The 21,071-nt window shown below is 41.4% G+C and overlaps 1 long non-coding RNA gene across 1 annotated transcript in view; it reads right to left on the bottom strand.

Annotated features, from left to right (window-relative positions):
• Nucleotides 1-7,162: 7,162 nt before the first annotated feature.
• LOC113966128 overlaps nt 7,163-21,071 on the bottom strand; it is a 43,000-nt gene continuing 29,091 nt past the window's right edge. The window contains exons 2-3 of the long non-coding RNA XR_003533714.1: nt 11,219-11,332; nt 7,163-9,608 (exon numbers count right to left, since the gene is read on the bottom strand). This is a non-coding gene — a long non-coding RNA (uncharacterized LOC113966128). The remainder of the gene's footprint in view (nt 9,609-11,218; nt 11,333-21,071) is intronic.

Genomic DNA, 21,071 nt, shown 5'->3' with positions numbered 1-21,071 from the left:
TTACAAGGTTTTTTGTCATATATCTCCTCTCCTCCCTGAACGTTTTCTTGTCCAATTTCACAAAACTAGGATCCTACCATATTAAATCTTACACTTATGTTGCTGTGGGTAATATGTGATACAGATCCATATTTGATCTTACCTATACCAAGTGTTTGTTCAAAAAAATGAAACGAGCCCATCTTTTAAAAAGTGTAGATTTGTGGCATTGTTGAGGACAAAACCTCCACAGTCCACTAACTTGATGAGCTTGACCTTGGCAAACATAATCCAATTCAGAATCTCGAAACACAGTGAATGCTATCTGAATAAAGGCTTTTTCATTACAAATTCCAGTAAGTTTGTTGCTGACACAACCCGTTAGGAAAGACAGTTCGACCACTTCAGAGTAGAGGCAAAAATGGTCCTTTATTGAGAGGAGAACTGGACTTAAATAGAGTCAGGAGGGCAGGCACTGGAAAAAGGGGAGGATTTTGGGAGAAGCATGCAAATACAAACCAATGGAAGGAAATAAGGGCGGAGATATTCAAACAAGGGATTACTAATAAATTAGATACTGCAATGCAGCATTTTTGAACCAGCCACGAACAAAGGTGTGAATTGAGGTACCAAGCACTGAAGGGCATGTGGTAAACTAACAATCAAAGGGATATTATAAAGCAATAACATTCCAAACATTCAACATTAACATCAATGATGAGTACAAAGTACTTTAACAGTCTGACTCATTAAACAAAGGTGGAAAAGGTGCATTCTTCTGGTGTTCCATGAATTTCCTTGCAGATTTCTATATTTGCCTTCCATTGCTCCTAGACACAATCTTCCACAGCACACTTCTCCTCGTCTCCCACATGTTGCTATGGACAAAAATAGTGGGGCGCAAAGTTTAAAGCATCATGGACAGTCCCATATGAAAGGTCAACAGGAGAAAAATAATTTTCTTTGCTCTCAAATAATCCACTGGCTGGTCATACCTTTATGTGGCTTTTACATCCATATGTCCAGGTGGGATTTGGTTGGGCTTTGTGTTGTCACTCCAAAGTGTCCCATTGCTAGAAATTTCTACATATGGTCCTTTTTCCAGATCAGCTTCAGTTATGAGTGACACTAGTTCTGCCACAATTAGAGGACCATCTTAGAGAAGGGATGTTTCTATCTGCTTGGAAATGGGCATATAGCATAGGATTCTGAAAGTACCTACTGGCTTCTGAGGAGTTAGCTGGGATTTTATAAAAGCACCGACTCTTTCAAAGATCTGCTCTTTTATTACCAACAAGAATACCCAAAAATAATTATTCATTTTTAACTCTTGGTCACTGATATTAAAAAATTATCTTCCTCTCTGTCCACACAAAACCTTATTAAGGTACTCTATTATGGCAAGTGGAGCAGCTTGTCAGTCAGAAGACTGTCACTCTGGAGTCACTTAAAATCAGTGGATGTCGACCAGAGGGTTTCAAGAGCCCTTTCCCACTGGTATTAGAGCTAGAAGATTAGGTACATGTCTTGTCTAGGTACATCTCTTTGATGTTGGGCCTGGAGAGAGGAAATGGGAAAAGTGTCCTTTTTACTGCACATACAACAAACAAAAACATTTAGGAGGGAAATGGTAAGCATCTGTTTCAATGAGCAAAACAAGACAATTAAAAAGGAAAAAAAAAGCCCCAAAGAATTAAAAGTACTATTAGATGAGACCAGTCCAAGATGTTGCTGGGATCTATGTACATGCACAGAGACCCTGACACTGAATTCTGAGTGGCTACTTAAAATTAACTGTCATTTCAAGACCACTAAAGTTGTCCATGCAAATCCACTTTTAATATCCTACTGAGATGCATTTAAAACCCATTAGTAAGATAATATTCATATGCCTCATAGAAAGGACATGAAAAGAGTAGATTTTTAAAGAGCTGAATCTTCACTGATTTTCCTGGGAGCTTGCCTGAGGAAGGACAGAAAAAACATTTCACCATTTCTGTCAGTACTGGCAAACTGGGCTAAAGGGGCAACCTGTTTTGGCAAATAAGTCTTGTCAAAGAAGCAAGCCTTTGAATTCCTTCCTCTCAAGGAATTCCTCTCAAGCTGCTGCTACCAAGTGTTTAACACTTTTTTTCAGCAGAAACCCATTTACTCAGCTTTCCATTGCTGGAACAGACTATTCAAGGTCTGTCTTAGGAACAGGTCAGAGTATGAGGTTACTCTTCTTTATTTGGTTTTATCTGAGTGCTTCCTAATACATCTTGCTAAAATGTCTAGGGCCTGATCCCTTGCTGGTGATCAGAATCTTTTCATTAGTCTAGACTCTCTCTTATTGGCTTATCTTTGATGCATCAACTCAACAGAAGAGGGAGAGTCTCTTAGACTTTAACCAATTTATCTGCTATCACAGTCAGTTTTACTTGTCTCCCTAAACCCAAAGACTGTATGTTTTTTAGTATATCACTTGTTATCCTCTGTTTTTAACTAAAGCTGACAAATTCTATGGGGAACAGATTTTTGTAAGTGATTTCCCTATTGTGTTCTTATGTTCCTTCAATACTTTTACGTGTGGTGCTCTCTAAATGTTATTGTCTCATTTGCTTTATATAACCAGCATTCTTGCCCCACCACTGTTTTAACCCTTCTCTGATAGAGAGTTGAAAGAAAACCAAAAGAGAAACAGGGCTAAGTCCTTGAAATCTGGAGTGGAGAGGGAGTTCTTTCTCCACTTTTTCCTGTAGTCCAGAATTACAGGAGTTGTGCAAAATAAGGGATGAACATCATTTCTGTGGGTGAGATAGTATTTACTTCAGGATTTTCACTTAATTTAATACCAATTAACAAACTCCAAGTTACTGATTTGGGTATTGAAAAAAAACAAGACGATAAACAAATAAACTTATGGAAACATTTTTCTTCTCCTTTCCCCAGGCTCAGTTTCAGTCCAATACCTCTCCTCCCCCCTTTCTAGTCTCAATTCCTCTTGTTTTTACTGTGACTTATGTTCAGTTCTCTCTCAATTCCCTCTGTGAGGTAAAAAGTGGTGCTGAAGGCTGGGGTCAGTGTATAATGATTTCTTTCAGCTGCTTCTTGCTCCTTACTCTTTTTCACCTCCACTGCTCTGTGCATCTTACTTAAAAAACACAGAACCTGGAAGGTCACAACAGTTTGAATAAATATCCATTACAATCTCAATTCTTTATTTCTACACACTAGACTATGTAATAATACAAATTCGCGTCACAAACTTATGGCCTTCTTTGTGCAAGACTCACAGCCAAGAGCATTGCAGCAGTTTCGTTACACATACATTACAAATTCCACTCTTTGTCACTGTAAGGGGGTATCTCCTTTGCAAGAGCAGCAGGATTGGGCCATCACTGATCCCAAGGTCATCTTGCATTTGTTGGGGCAGTTTATATAAGGGAAACAGCCCCCAAGTTAGGCAGATCAATATTTTCTTAAAATCATTATCTGTATCCCAGCAACATCACTTTGGTTGTGACCAGGGGGATGTTGGTCTTTTTTCCCAGAAAATGTGGGGGATTGACCCCAAAAATCCAATCTCCAAGCTCCCCCCACAATTTGCCCCAACACCGAAGAAAAGTTTTCAGACAGGCACACCTCAGCATGGGGGAATCATATTACAATTTATTACTACCACACTAAATACTATAGAAACTAAAGAGCAAATAAATACACAGTATTAATAATAATCCCTACCACCCCTAGACACTCCCACATCAGTTCAGGAGAAGTTTTCAGGGCGATAGTTAAAAGTCTCTCATTGGGGTATCAGGGAAGGGGTTTTCTTGCACCCCCACCAGCCCTCAGCTCCTGTTGAGATCTCCTCCTGAGCTGCAAGGGAAACACTTGCGTCATCAAGTGTTCATCACGAAAGGTCCAGGGAGTCAGCTTTTGAGTCCTTTCCCCATGGTTCGTGAAGGTTTCCTCTCAGAGAGTAAGATGTTCACTCTCACTCTCCAGGTTGCAGGTTTCTGGGTCTCGCTCAGTCTTTTTTACCCCAGATAGTTTTCACCAAAAGTCCTTACTCAGAAAAAGCTTGCTGGTTTGGCTTTCTCTGTTTTAGCTGCTGCAGCTTCAGCTTGGCTTGCCACATGACAAGGGGAGGCCATCCCCCACATTCCTCGTCCTTCAGTTTTCGGCTGCCTTCGTCCAAACCTCACGTAGGGCCTCCTCCGAGCCCCTTGACCTATCTCCCAGGTTGCAGGTTTCTCTCTCTCTCTTCTGCCTAGAGTTCTTCCAGCCCTGCATATCGCAGCTGCTTCTCCAGACTCGGACCACCCCTGGCCTGTCTCCTGGCTTGGCTCCAGTGCCAAGTCTTAAGCCCACACCACTGCCCCTCCTGGGCAGTGGGGGAGAAAAAAGCCCCCTAGCCTTGGCCACAGGTACCCGGTCCAGTTAATATACTGTCCTGGGCTCCCCGCAGCCTGGCTGGGGGGGGAAGAGGGCCTGGCCCTGCCACAAGGGGCCGGAGGCCTCCCTCCTCTCACCTCATGGTCTCACACACACAACTGCCAACAACTTCTGGCTGTTGTAATATCTAATTTTCACAGGGGCGAAAAAACAGCTCCGATTGGTCCCTCAGCGGAAACTCAGCTGGGACCAACCATTTCCAGCCCCCTCCCCAGGGGGCGGCTCAAACCAAGACAGTATCCCAGCAACATCACTTTGGTTGTGACCAGGGGGATGTTGGTCTCTTTTCCCAGGTAACAAGCAATGGGACAAGAAGAAATGACCTCAAGTTGTGCCAGGGAAGGTTTAGACTGAAGGTTAGGAAAAAGGGCTGCCATAGCCTGTGGAGGTCAAAAACTAAGCAACCTTAGGTCGGGGGTAGAAGTGCTTTTAATACAGGGTTTGTTCTTGAAAACTTTTATCCAGTCTAAACACTTCTGCAAATGAGCAACTGCATTCAACTCAGGGTCATGTGAATTCTGTTTTTCATCTGAGGGTGGTTATGCATATATGAGATAATGTGGTTTCTGCATTTTTTAAGCAAACCAGAACATACCAATGATCATACATTCACACATTTATATGCTTTCACACAAACTTTCATACATGATGGCCATTACCATGCTCTCACACAAATAGACTTTTGAGTTTTATTTTACTGTGTCTTCTGGTTATGAAATGAGAAATTGGTGTTCTTGTTTCTTACCCTTAGATTAGCAATATCTAACTATGTGTTTCTTTGGTCCTTGAATTCCTGCTTTGATGAGAATATAACCTGTAACACGTAAACATATTTCTGCTTCATGTTCAATTTAAAATTCAAAAAACATATAATTTCTTCATAAACATTCCTATAGTTCAGAGGTAATATATACACTCCCCCTATTTTCAAAGCAAATATGCATCTCCTGATGTTAATTGGCTTTGGATCTAAGGAGAACTTGTCATAGTTACTGCAAAACCTAGTAAAAATTGTCACAAATACAAAAACTTTATTCTACTAGGGACTGCCATCTAGGTGAACAATTTAGAAAACAGTTAGCAAGGTTACTCTTGAATTTGTTTACATTACTAGACATCATGACTTATTTAAATAAAGACTTGCTGGTTAAGGTATCTGGGCTAATTAATAAAATCTTTCTTATGTCCAGGCATGCATCTGAAAACAATTTTGGCTATTAGCTATGGAAGAGTGTCTTCGTCAGCCTTGCCGTGTTCTGGTTGTTTCCTTTCTTCGTGCAAAGAAAAAAGAAAGGGGGGGCGGTGGCACCGCTCCGCTCCACTGTTCCCTGAGGCCGAGTTCTCATGGCTCCATGTCCCCTCCGCCTGCCAGGCTCCCCACGAGTTTGCAGTAGATATGCTCCACGGCGCAGCGGCGGCAGAGATGCGGGCGCCCCCAGCCAGGTGGAAGCAGGGCAGGTGGAGGCTCTGCCCGTTCACATCGCTGGGGAAAGAGGCAGGCGGCTGGGTGGTGGTGGCAGGCAGGGCCATGAGCACCATTAGGGGTAGCTAGGGCCACGCCCCGCCCCGCTCCACCTCGTTCCCCAGGCCACTCCCCACACTGATGGACCTGGTACCACCGCCGGCGCGACTCCCCCGGCCCCATCACCCTGTCTGCCGCCCTCACCATCTTCACCAGGGGCTGTCCGAGTGGCAGGGCCGGGCAGGGGCAGCATCTTCACGCTCCCATCCCGCTGCCTCCCTCAGCTCTCTGAGTTCTCTGCGTTATGGCTCCACCCACCACGGTGGTGTGGCGCGCAAGTTGGAAATGCCACAGCGCCATGTTGGATACATGTGTCTTGCGTGCAGAGCCTCTGCTGCTAATCCCAGTCCGCGCTCTCACCGCGCCGTCAGAAGTTCACCAGCACCTGTGGTTGCTCCCATTGCGTGGACACTACGTTGGCTGTCTGTGGCTCTCTCAGTTTTCCGCCACCTGAATCCCAGCGATCCTCATTACGGTCCCAGGCGGCGAGGGCTTTAGATGCATTCGGGAGTGCCAGAGCAGAGAGATCGCCATCATTCTATGGCCCCCTTTCCCCATGTGGGAAAGTGTTATCTTCTCCTGCCGAATCTTGTGGCAAACAGTCAAGATGGTTTTCACTAGTTTTGGAGGAGTGTTTTTTAAGAGTCTCAAAGACTGTCCTCCATGGCCCGAGAATTTTTGCTGCTTGTATATCATTCTGATTGCAGTGAGCCCACAAGGATTGTTCATCAGTCTTCGAGCCATACTGTTTAAGCAGGTACTTCATGACTGAATAAGCGTGGCTTTGATCAGAAGACAGCTGCACCCCCATTCCCTAATTTTATGTTTCAAAATCTATCCTAAACAACTTAACTAGTTCATGGCTGCTCACCTGCAGTCCCACTGCAGTGTGACAAATTCTGTTCACGTTCCGTCTTCCAGTTCAGCCATGCACCACTACCGGGACAGGAAGCACTGCTATTCCTGCCAATGCCAAGGGCTCTGGATGGCTAGCCTCTAAATATTAGAGACCGAGGCTCTTGGCCCTACTCTCGGATGCCATTTGTAAGTGGTCAATAAAACTACACGATCACAGGTCGGGGGTACAAGCTGGAATATTTATTGAACACGCGACATGCAATATAAGGGTCAGGTGTGTGGGATATGTTAATGAAGAAGATGGGTTGTGCTAACTAGGGGATGGGTTATGCTGACTACAGGATTATACAATTCTCTATTGCAATTACACAAGGTGGTTAATATTCTCCTGAAGCGAGGACCACATGGGGGGAAGAGAACAAAAGGGTTTCTACATTGTCTGACATCATCATCACAAAGTCTTTCATATCTTGCTGAAAGAGACAGGACAATCAAACATAGCTAAATATTAACAGGTCTTGTGATGAAGCTCCTCAGAGCAAGGAGTTTCTCCCAGCTCCTGCTGTCCACAACTTGCTACATAATCCTATTAGTTTCTTTGCTGCTGATAGTTGAGTTTTGGATTCCAACAAGCAGAGGTTTTGCTAGCACAGCCTAAGTCCTGTGTCTCTTTTAAATACACATTTTCCTTCCTTGTTTTTCATGGTCTTGTATCCAATACACTAGAGAGGAAGACTGCTTACTCTTAATGACACCATTTCATGTCTAACAGTACGTAAAATTTAATGCACAAACATGCAGCAAAAGATTGACAGCTGCCCATAGGCAGCATTTAGTGTCACAGATGCATAACAAAAGTTTAGAGTTTTGAAAGAGGAAAAAACAAATGGAAAATACAGACCTTATAATATGACATCCCTTGGAGATTATAGAATATAAAACCAGCTTAAACTCAGTTCTTGTGCCCTTAAGGATTCCACTCTGATTTTCTCCTACAGTTGACTTTCAGCCCTTGAAACAAAAGCAACAACATCTGAGCTTTCTCATGAAGTTGCTGAGAAACGAAGTATCTTTATGACAGTTACAGCAACATGGGGAAAACATCCCTATATTCACACGTAGAACAATGGGTTTCCAGCCATCAGAATGTGCTGTTAAGATTACTACCAACTCAGTGCTCAGTAGTGGTCAGAAAAGCAAATGAATGCTAGGTATTACTAGGAGAGGATTAAATAGCAACATGGATACTATCATTCTCAAATTTTGCAGGATCATGGTTGAACACCATATAAAACATTGGCCTTCCTTTTCCTTCCAGAGATGGTTCAGAGAAGGACAGAGATAATGATTTAAAATATGCAATGGTTTCTAAAAGAAAAACAAAAAAAAACCTGCAACAAATTAGGATGCAACAGAGGTCTGTAAGATCTGTGTATAATGATAGGAATAGATAGAGAGGAATTGATTGCTCTCTGCTCCTCTCAATGTGAGGGCTGCAGGCCTTCAGTAAAGCTGACAGTTGCCTAGTTTAGAATAGGCAGAAGGGTCTGATTATTCCCAACAGCACATAGTTAAAATATAGAATGTACTATCATATGTGTTATATGTTAAAATTTTACAACAAATGTGAAAAAATGACTGGGTAAGTTCATGCGCAAATCCACTGAGACAGTATAAATGCATATAATCCCTAAGCTAAAAATGTTAGACTAGACCAACAAGACTAGAATAGAGTAGACTGTTTCTACTCTAGAAGGGACCTAATGAATAATCATCTAGTCCAACTGCCTGACCACTTCAGGACCGACTAGAAGTTAAAGCATATTATTAAAGGCACTCCAAACGCCTCTTAAACACTGACAGGCTTGGGGCATCCATCACCTCTCCAGGAAGCCTGTTCCAGTGTTTGACCACCCTGACAGTAGAGAAATGCTTTCTGTCCAAACCTTCCTTGGCAGAGCTTCGAACCATTCCAATCCACCCTGCAACTGGATCCCAAGGAGAAGAGCTCAGCATCTCTCTCTCCACTTTTCCTCCTCATATTGCTGCAGAGCGCAATGAGGTTGCCCCTCAGCCTCCTTTTCTCCAAACCAAACAAGACCAAAATTCCCAGTTGCTCCTCACAGGACACACCTTCCAGCCCTTTCACCAGCTATGTTGCACTCCTCTGGATTCAGGGACCTTCACATCCTTTTCCAAATTGTGGGGCTCAGAATCACACACAGTACTCAAAATGAGGCCACACCAATGCTGAATACAGTGGGATAATCACCTCTTGACCAGCTTGCAGAGGGATCTAGACAGATTGTAGCATAGGGCAACAATTCATGGAATGAAATTTAACAAGTCCAAATGCCAGATTCTACACCTAGGACAGAGTAATGCCAGCCATAAGTATAAAGTGGGAGAGGAGTGACTGGAAAGCAGCTGTACATAAAGGGACCTGGGAGTGCTGGTCAGCAGCAGGCTCAGTTTGAGTCAGCAGTGTGCCCTGGCAGCCCAGAGTCCAAACACAGCGTGACCAGCCAGTTAAAAGATGTGATCATCCTCCTGTATTCAGTGTTGCTGCTTGTAAACTGTTTGAAGGTTGAGCTGGTTCTGCTCTTGTTCTCTGTCATTTTATCACCATCAGAGACAGGATGCTGGAGCAAACAGATCTTTGGACTAGCTCAGGCTGGTTCTCTCTCTGCTGTGCTGTGCAGAGGTCCCTACAGCCTGGCAGATATTTAATGCTGCCATAGATGGATTGTAGAAAAAGATTAAGAGTCTCTGTTCTTCCATGCAGTGAGGAACTACAGACATCTTCCTAATGCTGTAGAAAGAAAAAAACAGAATCAGAGCAATGGTAAACATTAAAGGTGCATGTAAACCATATCATTTTTGTTAGGCAAATTCAGAGGGTTATTAGGCTCCAAATGTATCCTATTGGAACTCATAAATATAGCTTTCAGATACACATCTTCCATTTAGCATGCATGAGAACTTTAGACAGCAACTGCATGCATTCAGAGATAAAAGAAGAAATAGATGTGAAAGCAGAATTATTTCCAAAAGCACAGCTAGAGACAGCCACCTGATTAGATAGAGTACCTTTAATTTTTTTAATAAAACTGGGGGAAATGTAAAAAGAACAGGTATCCAGCAAAATCACATTTCAAAGCAACTAATTTTCTAATAAAAGAACATACAAAGGAGCATTCTCTTCTTACTGAATACTAAGCTAAGCTGATAATCTGAGTGCAAACCATTGTCATTGGCAAACACTCAAAAGATTATTATTTCAAGAATTTTAGCTTTGCACTCTTGGTATCAGTCTTAGCTTATGATGAAAACCTGAAGTTGTGAATCACACAGATTAAGAGTTTTTCGTTATGATTAAATGCAGATAATGAATTCATAAATCCATGCCAGTGGCAATCAGAAATCCATGATTCAGTTTAGAGCTATGAATTTCAGGGGGTATACTTTTTAAAAAAAGTTTTATCATATATACCCACAATTCCAGAGTAGGTCTATTCCTGAAAAAAATAGGAGGACACAGTCAAAATGTCCTGTTAATTCTGATTAACTCTTAATCAATATTCTGTTCAATTTAGCGGGCCTACTGTTTTTTTTCCTCAACTGTAGGCACTTGTAGGTTTTGACTTTGATTAAGAAGTACCTATTTCTGCAGTTCCTTACTTCCTGAAGTCATCCATAAAGTCAAGGAGTTTTTTTCTACATTTTTCTATCTCACTTTCCCCTGAGAATCTTTCAGTGCTTATAGACAGTTATTGGCAGCAGAGTTAACTCGATATAGACCCATCATTTCTTTTACTCCACAATCAAGAGATGCCAGCATAATATTTCTCAGGACACAATAATTTCAAGCAGACTTAGCCTTTAATGCTTCTTTGTGCAATTTCTTTGTAAAGCAAACTAACTACATGGAAAAGCACAAGATCGTTGAGTACAAGATATGTGAGTGAGAGGGAAATACCCAAGCTTTCTAATACTGAAACTGTTTGAAACAACCAACAGCATCATTTACTAAACTGACACTACTTTCTAAGGAGTTTCTGACAGCTGTTATACGTCTTTGTCAAAGAGCCTAAGTGACACTCGCAGGAATATAAGTAGTTCTTTATCACTAATTAGCCACGCCATTGGCTTTGAGATCTTTCAGGAAGAGTTATTGTTTTTAGAACATGGGTTAATATAGAGAACTCAAATCTTCAGGGTTCATTGCAAGCCAGACATTCATACAAGGAAGAGATGTCATAGTAGGAGCATACAACAGGTTATAGAACTCATTAAATGGAAAGGAAATAGGCAGTAATTTCAGCAAATCTGTCACTCATGTTAAGATGGTCTATAAAGCATTTAATTTTAATGCCTCTGTAAAACTGAAAGCAATAAAATCAAAGCTATGCTGGTCCATACTCTGTTCCCTGTTTCCAGGCCATGGGCAGAAAAGCTGTTTAGAACCTCAGAATTAAGATGCCTGTCTTTTCCATAAAAGGTGGAACAGTTCTTCTGGTAGCCAACCAATGAGCACTGGATGAGAAAACAGAAAAAAATTAAGCTGTGCACATTGATGAAATTAAGTTCTAAAAAAATCCCAACAAAAAATTAACACCATCATGCTTGAAGGAACTATCCTGTTTATTCAACAATGCAGCATTGTTCAGCTTTAAGCAAAGTCTAAGATGTCTGGGATTTTACTTTCTGCTGAACCCAAAATAAAAGGTTCAATTAGTCTTAGCCAGATTTTAATGGCATTAGCATAAAGCGGAGAATTTCCATTGAATTAATGGTCTGAATGTCATTTCAGAAAGCATCCAAGCTAGATGAAGGCTCATAGTGGTTCCAGAGTTACAAATCAGAAGGCCAGCTTTAAATCCGAAGCACTAGTCTTTCAAATGCTATTCCTTCCCTGTACCCTGACAATCAAGTAAATGCAATTCACTCCTCTTCACCTTCCCCCCCGAACCCTCCAAACTTTTCTCCCTGGCCTTTATTTTTACTTGAATGAAAACAGGAGATTTTACCTCTATGAAAATTGCCAACAGAGTGTACCTGACAGGAGTCATGTAAGTCAGCAGTTTGCCTCACAAACACAGATACTGGACATCAACAGGTACCAAATATTACTTTGCCCTACATGGGACAAGGACATGTACACCATGTCCACTTGCAGGAATTGAGACAGCACTGAAACCTTCTTTTCTTTCTGAAGATGCAGAAATGAGGCAAAGAACAAGTTTTTAAGACAGAGAAAATAATGAAAGATGGGTAGGGCTGGAGTCCCGGCTACTTAAAGTAGGGCCATGAGGAGTTTCCTTACCTTCTCCTCCTTCCTGAAAAGAGCTCTACAGAACATAAGACAAATAAGTCAACTGCTTCTTCCAGGATCTGCTTATGTTACTTTCAGAAGGCGATGTTTGTTGTAACAGATGCCTTATTTAAGATGTAAAATCAAGTGAACTGGAAAACCTGTATGGAACATTTTTTTTTACTCTTAGCTTATGAACCAGCTGCATTCATCTCCAGACATTTTATGCTGGTATGGGCAGGAGTTTCTTTCTCCATCCAACTGCTTCTCTAACCTGTCATAAGGACCAACTCATTCTAACTTCTGCCTCCCAGACAGCCTCTCTGGATCTCACATTCAGTGTTTTCCACAGTTGCAAAGTAGTAAATAATATTTGTGGAATAGTTAAAGAATATGTCAGGGCACAAAATTTTTCAAAGAAAAAAAATATCAAAATCTAGACTTGGACAGGTTTGTTTGGGTTTTGGTTTGGTTTTTTGTTGTTGTTTTTTTTTACATTTTAACCACTGTGAGACACCTTATTGTAGGATATTTAGATCTTAGTGACCAGGTTTTTTAAAAGTGCAACTGTAATGTGCAGTATCTAGTCCTCTTCCTCCTGTTTTTTTCATAATACAGTGACCATCACGTGCAGAATTTCACATCACTTAAGAAACTGGGCCTCTGGCACTAAGTGTTTAATTTCTGCCACTGCTGTAATTTCCTGATGCCTGTCTCCCTGAACTGCTAGTTGGTTTACCATCTGCTTCTGTGTGTGCAAATCTGCACCTCATTGATGATTTTTTACAGGTTTGTCAAACTGCCTGGAGTTCTGTGGGTATCACCAGAACACAACAGTAAAGAGGCTGTCAAAAGAGCATTAAATATATTACATAAATATGACATACAGGATAATTTTTATCAGGTTTTTGTTAAGGTGCCTATGGCATAAACCAAGACAGAACTACAAACAACAGAATTTAAGACTTGCTTTTTGCATGTAAGACTGGAGTGAACAAGCAATAACGTAAAAAAAAAATAAACATCACATTTTTATTTTTCTTTAAATGAAACTACAGGCATGATCCCAGCCTTCAGAACTATAATGTCTGTATAAACAAAGAGCTGTTTCATAGAGACAAATGAAGACTTTTTTTGTGATGATATAATGCCGGAGCGAGTTTTTTACAACATAGCTCTGAAGATCTGGGCAAAACAGAACTGATACATAAAGCTGTCTCACAGCTGATCATCAGAGTAGTTCTATGGAGCTATTCCATATGGCTTTAGAGCAGCCATTTGGGTGCTCTAGAGTTTGCTCATGCTCATTTCTATTTGCATTGGAATTTGAAATTAGAGATATCAGTTTGAAGTAAAAGTAGTTTTCTGCATCCTACACAAGTAGAAGTCAGTCACATTCACATTTCTGGGCCAAAGCTGGAGATGGTAATAGCAAGTCATTTGCATTGGAAGCAACAGTGTCCAGAACTGGACATTGTTGTTCATTTTTAGTTCAGACAGTGTCTCATTTAAAATACATTTGGGGCTCACTGGGATTCAGGAAGTAACGTGAAGTGTACCTACAGCTGCAGCAAGCAGTAAAAGAAGGTGAATCAGGTCTGCCCTGGATGGCAATGTTGCATTTCATAGTTGTTTTCTCACTACTTCAGATCCATATATAGAAAAATACTGAGTCATCTAAAAATTAAACTAGATCTTGCCTGTCAGTCAGATTAAATGCTCAGTTTGTTCTCTTAGATGTTGTTTTGCCAGATACTGCCACTTGCTACATCTTTGCTGCTTTAAAAGTATTTTCCATCTACGCAATGTTTTGCATATTGGATGAAATGCATGAATGACAGGAAAAAAATAAGGGGTACTAAAAAGCTTATGATAGGTTGTGCTTAAGAAGAAATAAAATGTAACATTAATGAAGGTTAGGGAGAGAAGTGGAAAGAGAATGTGGAGTGATCTGCCCATATATTCTGGCTCATGTATTATTTTTACTTTTTTTACTTTGAAATCACTCCAGTAACCAGAATTGCCTGACCATTAGATACTCAATAAATATTACATTTGGTTCTTCTTTAGCTTTACCATTACTTTTTATCCCAATCCTGCACAGCACTACGACCTATCAACTCCTATGCCTGAAGTCAAAGTATAAGCTGGCTATCTTTGTTGCTGTAGTATGTTAATATTCTGGTTGCTAAGGTGATACTCTTATTGAGTTAACTCTTGCTGAGTAGTTTGCCTTAATAACACGACAACAGTAGTCAGTGCAGAGTACTGTAAAATAACAGCTAGATAATTCCTGATTTTTCAAGTTGAGTTCTTTAAAATTAGTATAGACATCCCCAAGCTACACTGCATTTTGCAGCACAGCTTATAGATATGCTTCATTTTCCACAATGCCATCAGAATAAAACAACTAAAAAATTCCCCCATATACCAGAAAACACAATTTGTTGCTCTCTCTATTTTTTTTTCTCCCCCATAATGATAGTAATATTATAGCATTCTGGACACCACTTGAAAGGGAGAGAGAAACAAACATAGACACTTTGCTATGTTCACAGGGTATCTATTCATAGCGGAATGACGTTAAAGCCTCAGTAAGGAATCCACAATTCTTGGGTGCTTGAGTCAGAACAGAGATTAAGGGACAGGAAACAGCCTTTTTGGGAAAACAGCCCATTTGCCTCCTCTTGTCCCCATCTATCTGCACTTGTATCTCTATTCAGCCAGAAAACATTTCATTGAACACCCATCCCTGCAATTTAGAAAAAGCATTTAGTGACACTATCATCTTCCTACTTTGTACTTCTAGCCACCTACAAGTGACATTGTGTTTCTCTAATAGGCCATTATGTTGTCTGCTCAGAAGCGTTTGATACAATTCCTTGCAAAAGTATGAGATCTCACATTTGTTTCTATCTTTCTAAAATGTATTTCAGATGTTTAATTTTTTCTTTTTTTTTTACTTTTTTAATGATGCTACTTTCAAATGAAAGCAGTTCTCCACCTGCAACTTCAGATCTGTTCTCCCATATTATGATTGATCCTTCCTAACAGTCAGGAAGGCTGTGGTTAAGTAACTTGGTTTTAACACTCTCCACTCTCCCTGTATTACCACACAAAAAGCCCAGATTCAAAGAGAAAGTCCATCCAGCTCTCACTATTCCCAGAGATATCTGGGTAATTCCCACTGAATGAAGGGCAAGAAGTGATAGGGGTCTGTTTTGAGAGCTGACAGACTTTCAAGAACAGCTTTTAACCAGATTCAAATGAGGAGTAAGGATGTTCAGAGACAAGCTGCAAGAGAACAGTTCTTTCCCTAAATTGCAAGCTATTATAAATTTTTTAAATAATTTTCCTTATTCAATTGTTAGTTGCCATTAAAAATCAAAAGTGAAATCAAAACTCATCTGTCTTCTGGGCATAGCAGTTGCACATCCATGTTGAAAGCAGAGGGAGCTTTCATTTTATAACCTTATTTCATAGGCATGCTGCTTGAAGATAGCCCTGAAGATAAACCAGAGCAGCCAGGTGATGCAGACTGGGAACTGCAGACCACTCCAGGCATGTGACAGAGTGCAATCGTCAAGACAAGCAGTTTTAGATGCAAATGAACTCTAATATTGAAAGATGTGAACAGCCAAAGTTCTGAGCTATCTGCACACATGAAAGTCACTCTGTGCCAGCACTAGGTGACATTGATGTAGATCACTGTGTATCAGTGAGTAAAAGGTTGAGGGGAAGATGGGATTGTTTACTCTTCTCCCTCTTCATTTTAACATTCAGCCTAGGAGGGATTTTTGAAGGAGGAGTTATCCAAAGCTTTGTGTGTCTAGTGAGGAGTCTATTGAACAAGAAAATACTCTCTCTACCTCTTCCCTGCTGATCTAAGAACTTCCAAATAGCACACAGACAACATCTGCATGATATATTTCCAAAGCCTTTTAACTCATCTAGATCAAGAAACTCCTGGAAGATAAGAACATCGCTTCCCTCCATCCAGTACACTCCTGGTCTCCTGAAGAAAAAGAGGGAAGCAGAAATGGCAGGTAGAAGACCCTGACCTATAGAGGAGCTCCATCCTGTGAAAACAGGCATGAAAAGTAGAATGATCCTCCATAAGATCAGGCTGTTCTCAATAGATTTTGATGGTAGGGTCAAGTCAGCATCTTTATACCCAAGTTGCGTGTTAAGTGATCTTTCCTTGGAACTTTTCTATTCCCTGGAAGACTTCTCTTTAGCAGAGAGAAGAAAATCCAATCCAGGCAGTAGGTTTGAGGAGTTCAACAGCGGGCCTAAGTAGGAATACTTATTGCATCTCTATGTTTCTTCTCCATTACAAGGGGCATCTTCAAAATGTGAATAATACCAAGGAAACTTGCTGTTATTTATTCCACTGAAAAGAAACTGGGACAAATCCAGCAGCACAAAAATTTAATAATAAACCCAAATAAATAAGAAAAAAGCCATAAATAATGTCCTATGCACCAGTCTAGCCACTAAATTCTGTCTGCCATCAAACTGCTGATACTCCCAAGGGCAAGGTTGCCATTAAAAAGAACCTGGACAGGCTGGAGGAATAAGCCAACGCTCACCTGATTAAATTCAACAAGGACAGAGTCCTGCCCATGGGAAGCAAGAGCCCATGTTAACACTGCAGACTGGGGATAGACTGTCAGCGGAGAAGTTCTTTTGGGAAGACCCTGGAGATGTACATAGGTGCCAAGCTGAAAGTGAACCAGGCAACAAAGAAGCTAACAAAGTATCTAGGGCTGTACGAAGAGGTGCACAGTTCCTAGACTGAGGAGAAAGGCTATCTCCTCCTACTCAGAACTCATTAGACTGCATCCAGACCTCACAATGGTATAGACAAGCTGTAGGAAGTTTAGCAGAGGCCACCAGGTTGATGGGGACTGGTAGATGAGGACTTACCCAATAAGGAAAGGCTAAGGGAGAGAGGCTTGTTCATCTTGGAGTAGAGACTGCTTTGGAGTACACTCACAGCATTCCCAAGCACCTACAAGGGAGGTATCGAGAAAATGGAGCCAGACTCTTTAATGTCATGTGGCTGGAGGATGAGAGGCAAAGGGCATCAGTTGTACCAGGAGAGGGCCCAGCTGGACAGGAGTTACTTTCTCACCTTAAGGACAGACAAGAGGCAGAACCAGTTGCCCATGGAGGTTTTGCAGACTCTATCTTCAGAGGTTTTCAAGATCCAATTTGATAAAGCCCTGATCAGCCTGTTCTGACCTCAGAACTGGCACTGCTGGGGAACAAGAGGTTGAATTAGAAACCTCCAAAGGCGCTTTTCAACACAGAAGGTCCTGAAATCCTATGAAAGGAGGAAGAACATGTCGACACAGCCACTGTTTGCGTCCCCAACATATAGAACTTCCATATTAAACATATAAGGACATGTATACTCATTCCCTTTTGTCTATGGACCTCTTATTCATGAACCTGGCTAAAACCCTTCCCTGCTACTTTCCCTGCAGATATTGTGCATATGATTTTACAAATACTAATTTTAGAACAGTTTACCAGTATTCCCCAAGCACAAACTTACTAAATTTAAATTATTTGGGGAGTTATCTTCCTGACTCCATGGTCACAGTAGCAGCTGCACTTTTAATCTCCAATTCTGCAAATATTTATAAAAGCACTTTTTCTGACTAAGCAGTCCACACACTTTTACCAGGATTTCTTATCTGAGTGAAGTTACACTTACATTCATGGTTGCAAGGGCAGGTAATGAATGTCATCTCTCTGATTTTATCTCCAAGTCAGCAGGGAAAATGACAGATTTTTAACATAGGAAGGTATTTTCAAATCCTTAACTGCATTTTCTTCCATTGTATTTTTCTCCATGCTGCTCACAAGCAGCAAACAAACAAAAAGAATATAGACCAGAAGAGGTAATATCAGTGTTTCTGAAGAGCACTCTGTCTGCATATGGAGAACTTCCTCACTTTTTAACATGCTGCATGGGGCAAGTGAGCCTTATTTCCCATAACATGTTCTGCGTCTCAGCCAAAATTATACTTCAAGTCTTTGACTTTTTACCTGTTGCAACAGTTTGCACTACTGTGGGGCACGTAAGCCTACCAAGATAGTAAAATTAACATATAAAATTTGGGTCGTGAGTTTTTTTCCTTTCAATGCAAGGAAAGGATTTAAACTTAAGTTTTCAAGCTATTTGTTCTCTTGAAACAGGCTCCACTCTGTATGAACCCTGGTGTTCTTGGTGGAGTCTAGCTAGCAACAAGCACTCGGCCAGCAGGTTATGTTTGCAATAAGGGATAACATCCTGTGAATTTTCAGATAAGGCAATTCCAGTCAGTCCTCCATTTTCCTTTTGATAAAAATTGAAATAGGGTTAATATTTTGCAGGATAAAGGCAAACATGCTTGTGAAGAAAGGTCCCTATGAGCCTAGGGCTGGCTAAACTCTGCTCAAAAATTAAGTTAGTTATTGCTCCACATCTTCCGCATCTCATTCTTTCTCTCAGACTGAGGGGCTGGAGCGTGGCAAGCAGCCAGGAGCAGGCACTAAATGGGCACAACAGGCCAGAGGAACACAGAAGTGCTTCAATACTACTGAGGGCCTGAGGACCAAGATGGCAACCACTGTTTCCAAAACTGACTCAGTTTATAATAATATCTCTTCATGGTAGTCACTTCACGCAGCTCCCCAGAACTCAGGCACGGACCAAGGATGGAGCATATCCACTGTGCATTGCCACTGCTGATAGTCTCCTACAGGCAGACCTACTATTCCAATGCTAATGCCGACCCTATAATTGTATTTCACTTTTTTTGTTTCACTCTTTTGAACACTGTATCCCTTGAATGTTTCTTAGAATGGAATTCCAGAGCTCAAGAGCCCCTTGAAAAAAAAGGAAGAAATCCAGGGTCACTTTCCTGGACTACAACGGTGGATTTCTGTCTCTGCCCAGAACTGTGCAGTATTTATTTCATCTTCTGCCTTTCTTACGCTTTGCTCTAAAGTAATGAAATTTCTTGATTGGCAAGAGCACTGATCAGACCAGTAATAATCTGCTTACACGCTTCACTGATGAAAAAGAGCTAGGCTATAGCAGGCTTGTACTGTGCTTCGTCACCATATCCATTGGGGATTAGGATGATTACTGCAGTGATCAAGGCCATGGAAAGGATTTTGTCCTGATCATGCTTTTCCTGCTGACACACTATCTGTGGCAGCCATTTCCTTAGTCAGATTAATGAAACCCTCTTTCATTTGTGTTTTCTCGTTTAAGATGACAACTGCTATAAGAAAAGATAACCCCTCTGACTTCAGCCATCATCTCTCACTGCGGTTTTTCATCACTGAATCTGCTAATTGAAACTCCAGAGTCAGAAGAGCAGCACTCTACATAGTTTAGTTCCTGATCACGTGAAACCTGAATCCCAGTGAGGAATTTATGTATAACACTAATTATGACTGACATTGCCTGTTAGGATGGGAGATAAAAATCACATCGCAGTGTAGCTGGAATGGTCTTGCAACCTCTCTACAGCTGGCTTAATGTTTCTATACAAATAGTTTGACCTTTAGAAAAGAGACAGCAGAGGAAAAGCAGGAGATGTTTTTAGCGTTAAATGATTCCCATTTGTAACTCTATGAATGGCACATTTGGTCCAACTTCCAGACTCTGGCATTTCTAAACTGCCATGTTACAAATAGGTAGCAGGCTATAAACTTTCTCCCTAGAGAGAAGAAAGGCAATCAAGCCAGTGCTCCCCACAGCAAGTCTGTGATGCTGCTGTGTCAGAAATCCAGCACCCACAAGACAGTGCAGTGGTAGTTCCATGGGTTACAGTACAAGGCCATTGGCAGCGTGGTAAATACAGCAACAAGGAGCTAGTGATGTAGATTGATGGTACTTCTGCAAATTGATGCTACAGAAGGCATAAAGGTGATGGAGAATTGGGACTCGGTTCCTTTTACCGCCTCTGCATTGCTCTCAATGCACACAGGTACTGGAGAACGTTGTTCCAAGACTAGTATTTCTTCCTCTCATTCTCAAATGCAATAAAAGGGTCTGGGAAAAGAAGAAAAAAATGAAGGAAAGAATCAATGTGGAAAGAAAATGGAGGCTTTGACTGAAAGTCACAGAGAGTTTATCACTCTGCAAGTCTTGCCTTTTGCCAGCATCACTTGGACATATTATTTTTCATACGTTATTGTTCATGTGGTGAATGTAAGGAGTAGTCATCCGTGACAGACGGCAATTTTACAATACAAAAATAAGTATCCCAATTGGGGGATTTGTTAGTCACTGTTCAGGAATCAGATTTGATGGTTTGCCACAGATTTAAATTTACTCCTGTTCCATGTGGGAAGCATGTCCCAAGGTGCAATAAGAGGGCACCGGAGGCAGGGGACATGCGCAGAAACAGACCCTCCAATTGGTCAGGAGTCACGTGGGATCAGGGTATAAAAAGGCGCGCGTTGTTCAAATAAACCTCTTTGTTCACCATCTCACAGGGAGCGTAATGTTTTCTTTATTATATAAAGGCAGCGTGCCATGCGGCACGCTACAAATGGCGCCCATCCGTGGGGCCCGAACCCTAAATTAGGGATACTATACACCCTGAATCAGGTAATAGAGCGGTACGTTCCGGTATCGTCTCAATTCTAGGAGACGGGAACGTTTTACCCGAAAAAACTTAGACGTCTGTAAAACCGTTGTCTCAGTTGTGTACGAGAAACGGAAAGCTAGTTTAGTGAGCTCGAAAAAGTATAGAAAGTGCACAGAAAACAGGAAAAAAAGAAGAAAAGAAGGAAAAGAAACCGACCGGCGGGCAGCGGAGACTGGAGTCGGGGACCAGCAGGCGGGAGCGGACAGCGAAACAGCGAAGCTGAGTGAGTTATTAGCCCTGCAGCCCCCAGCCCCCACCAAAGGGGGCTCGGAGCTGCTGTGCTTTATCTTGCAAGCTGCTT

The sequence above is a fragment of the Neopelma chrysocephalum genome, unplaced genomic scaffold, assembly GCF_003984885.1.
Source record: "Neopelma chrysocephalum unplaced genomic scaffold, ASM398488v2 Primary Assembly neopelma1_22b, whole genome shotgun sequence".
Taxonomy (NCBI): domain Eukaryota; kingdom Metazoa; phylum Chordata; class Aves; order Passeriformes; family Pipridae; genus Neopelma; species Neopelma chrysocephalum.
Note: the sequence above shows the minus strand (reverse complement) of the source record. Positions and strands in the feature narration are given on the sequence as shown.